The 5,280-nt window shown below is 43.6% G+C and overlaps 1 pseudogene; it reads right to left on the minus strand.

Moving 5' to 3' along the window:
• Nucleotides 1-2,434: 2,434 nt before the first annotated feature.
• Nucleotides 2,435-3,998, minus strand: LOC124028537 (annotated as a pseudogene).
• Nucleotides 3,999-5,280: the final 1,282 nt, after the last annotated feature.

Here is a 5,280-nt window from a genome sequence, read left to right on the forward strand (position 1 = left end):
GTAATGTATACCAATGTTTCTTTGGAATGTACAGTAACATACTCTACTTATTTTAATTGTTTTACATTGACTTACAGGCAACTGGCTGCCAGTAAGTTACCATAAAAAAAACTGGATAAAAAAAAAGAATTACAGTGTACTCATAACCTTTCACGTCCCTCTTTTCCTTGAGGACAAAAATGCTTGTATACCTTTACTATACAATTCCTTAAATTAATATTGTATTATATTCTATTTGAAAGATCTAATTGTAGCAAGCCTGGTCCCTGATGTTTCTGCGCTTGCCATTTCCATTGCTGTCATTGTCAAGCCAAACATGTTCAGTATGAAACATTCATATGGAGCTGACAAGAGAGCAAAAGCAGACAGGCACCCAGACTACCTTGGGACTAGCCAGACTCTGGAAATTACAAACTGCACAATGTCTCTCTGACAGTGTAAGAGGATAAGATAAGGATATTATACCCATGACCAGTGTGTTAAGGACCCATGACCAGTGTGTTAAGGACCCAGACCCATGACCAGTGTGTTAAGGACCCAGACCCATGACCAGTGTGTTAAGGACCCAAACCCATGACCACTGTGTTAAGGACCCATGACCAGTGTGTTAAGGACCCAGACCCATGACCAGTGTGTTAAGGACCCAAACCCATGACCACTGTGTTAAGGACCCATGACCAGTGTGTTAAGGACCCAGACCCATGACCAGTGTGTTAAGGACCCAGACCCATGACCAGTGTGTTAAGGACCCATGACCACTGTGTTAAGGACCCATGACCAGTGTGTTAAGGACCCAGACCCATGACCAGTGTGTTAAGGACCCAAACCCATGACCAGTGTGTTAAGGACCCAGACCCATGACCAGTGTGTTAAGGACCCATGACCACTGTGTTAAGGACCCATGACCAGTGTGTTAAGGACCCAGACCCATGACCAGTGTGTTAAGGACCCATGACCACTGTGTTAAGGACCCATGACCAGTGTGTTAAGGACCCATGACCAGTGTGTTAAGGACCCAAACCCATGACCACTGTGTTAAGGACCCATGACCACTGTGTTAAGGACCCATGACCACTGTGTTAAGGACACATGACCACTGTGTTAAGGACCCATGACCACTGTGTTAAGGACGCATGACCACTGTGTTAAGGACCCATGACCACTGTGTTAAGGACCCATGACCAATGTGTTAATGACAGTAGCGCATAGCCCTTTCTTGCAGTCAAATGACCTAGTGGCCTCATGGTTGGAATGTTACTAATATTTTTCATAATCCCATAATTAATTTTAAAAAAAAAATTTTTTTTAATAACACAGAAAATCTGATGTTTCTATGTCAAACAGTTGTGTTATATTTCAGACTTCTATAATGTAATATAAAGTGTAATATTGCGTAGTAAAGTCTAAATGAAATACATTCAACTCTATATGTGTACAGGTGTCTTCTTTATTTAAGCCCATAACCACGTGTGTGAGGTGTACACTTTTGTTTCCAATTAGATTTCTTTAAAACTACCAAGAAACACACTGTGTAACCCTGATTTATCCCACCGCAGTAAAAGGTTAAATTGATTTTGTATGATCTATTCTATTTTCCAGATTTAATTGTAGCATAAGTGCCATTAAACGACATTGGTCATGAGCTATCCCTGTGTTACATGGGTCAAACTTGTGACAAGACATGCTGAAATGTTTTTATTTTGTTCAAAGGGGATGCTAGAGCAACTCTGCTTCTGCAACAGACAGGTTTTTTTCAAAGCAGTTTGGCTAAATCACTTATTTGCATCAAAGAGATCTAGTCCTGTAAAAATGTAAAATGACCCCAGGCTACACTTTCAGTGACACGGATGAGAAATCCTTCCACAACTGCTGAGTCGACATGATTTACTACGAGTGTGTCAACATCAATCTTCATCTGGGATGTCCCGCTGTTATAACTAATAAACCTGAAACCTTCCTTAGAGCAACATTATAGTTATAACAGACCAGTTTAATGATTGTCTCTGAGTCCATCCATTAATCACAAAGTAACATTACCTGCTCAAACAATTCATTTTTTTCTGCATTAATGCTTCTTTTTTTTGCTGCAATTTCTTCTCTCACTTTTACAGACAGTATGGATACTGGAAAACCAAGTATTTTCTCAGGTTAAAGGAACATTCAAAATAAAACGTTTGAAGTGTTTTCTTAACAATATATATGAATCATACACTGTTTGTTTCCGTAGTTGTAGTTTCAATATTCAAGTCATTGTTTATAGTTCTTCTTGATTTGTCAATAAAATCCAGTTGTCCAAACTGACAAGTCGTGGTCCTGTCAAATACAACTGTCTGCAACTTAAATGAAAAAAATACAAATAAGATACATTCCAATGTGCTCCAAAAAAAGTAGATTTCCTCAAAAAACACTGATTCAAAGCGTTTTAAATTTCCACGATTAACTGAACGGCTCAAGATGCAAAATGTACAGTCTTTGGTGGAAAAGGGAGAAGAAGAAAAAAGGTGTTTTTTCTGTCACAGTTTGGAGACAGTCAGTAAAGACTTCCTGAGGTCCTTGGCCTCCCCGGCCGTCCTGACTCTGTCGTAACCCAGGACAACCATGGAGTGATGACAGTAGTCCTCCACCTGTTTGATCTGCTGGATGCTGAGCACTGTTCTCCATGCGCTGGCAGCCTGAGTGGCGTTCCTGGAGGACACTATGAACGGCTTGGAGGACGAACTCGACCCGCCTGTCATGTTCAGAGCAAACGACTCAATGTCGTGGTTGGTGGTGAGGTTGACGAAGCTGTAGATGTTCCTCAGGATCTTCACAGGGTTCTCCACCAGGTCCTCGTAGCGCACGGCCATGTACTTCCCTTTGAGCCAACTGGGAGGGTTTAAGGCCGTCCTCAGGGTCCGGGAGGTGCGGTCACAGATCACCTCCATGGCTCCGATGGAGTGGTAGTCCGAGCCGTCCTTCTTGTTGGCTTTGTGGTTGGGGTCGAGGAAGGGGATCCTGCGGAGCTTAGGGTCCCTGCTGCGGACCACCTGCAGGTTCTCCCGGATCAGCCCGTGTCGGGACTTGATCCTGGAGTTGGCCACGGCCCGGGGGTCCCTGACCAGGTGAACTACCTTCACGTCCAGCGACGGGTCCTCCATGAGGGGGCTAGAACGTTCACGTCCAGGACACGCACCCCTTTAATAACGATAGTGCTGTACTTGAGGCACTCCTCCTCCAGTAGTCTAAGGCTTTGAGGGGGACACTTTTTACACACCTTGTCGTCCACCATCCCCACCACCTCTTTCCTGTAGGCGGAGCACAGAGGGTAGGAGCACACCACCTTATTCAGGGAGGCCCCAAAGAGTCCTAGGGAGGTAAAGTTCTTTCCACCTGGGCTGTTGTACAGCTGGAACACAGAGAGATCACAGCGGTATAAAGAGCTGAGCATGTCCCTGGCTGCTCCTTGCAAAGACACAGCGTCTCCCGGGTACAGCTTCTGCCAAATGTGCCACATGGGTTCATACAGGAAGAACACTTCAGGATGTTGGTTAAACAGCTCCCCGAAAAAGGAGGACCCAGACCTCCATGTGGTCAGAACATAGACCAACTGTCTCTTCTTAGCCAGATAGGGTCTGTAGAGGAACCGGATGTCTGACCTGCCTTGATAGGAAGCGCTCCTCATCTGGTGATTGCACTGCTGGGGCACTTTAGTCCATTTGTAATTGGCCAAGTTCAGCATGGTCAACACTAGCAGCAAGAAATAGGCTATAAACAACACAATCCGCTTTCTGCGTAGCACCTTCATCACGATGCCGGGCTGTGCTATTATCTTTGTATGGTTCCTGTGCGTTCTGAGCTTTCTCCCGTAGCCAGCATCATTCTCCCAAGGCGCCGTAAACTTCAGTTGTCGATGGTATTGTTTCCCTCTCATCTGTAACCTAGGAGTGAGTGGCTCTGACCACTGGGCGAAAACGTATTACATTTACAATAGGCAAAGATATATGGTTATTGAATATCTCTGGTGGGAATTGATACTCGAATCAAATGTTAAATCATTTTCACTGGGTATAGACGTTAATTCAACGTGTACTACACCTTGGTTCAACGTAATTTCATTTAAATGACATGGAAACAACGTTGATTCAACTAGTGTGCGTCCAGTGGGTTAGGAAACACATATTCGATATCCCAATCCAATTCGCAATCCAAAATAAGATAACACAGCCCTGCTTTTACTGCAGTGCGCAAGGCTCTTCACATGAAAGAACGATGCCATGAACATTTTTCCATTGCGGGTATTACAGTGCTTATTGCGGTTGGCCTGCCATCAAAACAAAAATAGTATCCCTTCATTCAAACAATGTATGCCCTCCTTGACAACATTCAGCGTAGGCATCTATGCGCAGTTAAAAACTGATTCGCCACAGTATGGATGGAGCCTGTAGGTCCACTGAACAGCACACAAGTACTAGCCTACATTAGTAATTACGTTCTCCGGCTTCTTCTTGGTTCCTTTTGCCAAACGTCCCCTAGTATATCCAGAGGGGCAGTCTAATCGTCCAAATATATTTTCTTTCTTCCTGATGTGCCGTAGTTTGTATATGTAACTAATTTAAACTGGACAGATTCAATCAGAGACTACAGAAAGAAAGACCCTCCCTCCCCCAGACGCCATTGGAGCGTGATAGGATATTTGGGTTAGCGAGTCGCGCCCTTGGCTCTTCCGCACGTCTGTCAAAAACGCACCGCTCTGGAGACGCCTACGTTTGAAAACAATGGGCGCGTTCGAGCGTATCACCTTTACCAATGTCTGTCACCGCCTTTGAAGGTGTATACAACTTGTCCGATATGCGACGACATGTCGCCTGCATGACATTTACAACAACATTGTGATAAATGGCTTCTCAACAACTGCAACTTGAAGTACGAACCAAAGCATTGTGGGAGACAACGGTTTTTTTTTTTTGGAAGCAAAATACACTACATGCTCATACACGGTTGATGTCGCCACCTATGATTGGTTATTGTCAATGCATGTTTACTTTACTTTACATAGGCCTACATCTGATCCAGATTTCTAACAGAAATAAATTATATATCTTACTTGCGACAATATAGCTAATATTTTTTATCTAAATGTTACTGTGATTGTTATTGTTGATACCATACTGTGTTGTGATGTTGTGTTGCTACCATGCTGTGTTGTCATGTGTTGCTGTGGTTGTCTTTAGGTCTCTCTTTATGTAGTGTTGTGGTGTCTCTTTTGTCCTATATTTATATTGAATGAATGTTTTATTTTGA

This window comes from Oncorhynchus gorbuscha, unplaced genomic scaffold (genome assembly GCF_021184085.1).
Source record: "Oncorhynchus gorbuscha isolate QuinsamMale2020 ecotype Even-year unplaced genomic scaffold, OgorEven_v1.0 Un_scaffold_4397, whole genome shotgun sequence".
Taxonomy (NCBI): domain Eukaryota; kingdom Metazoa; phylum Chordata; class Actinopteri; order Salmoniformes; family Salmonidae; genus Oncorhynchus; species Oncorhynchus gorbuscha.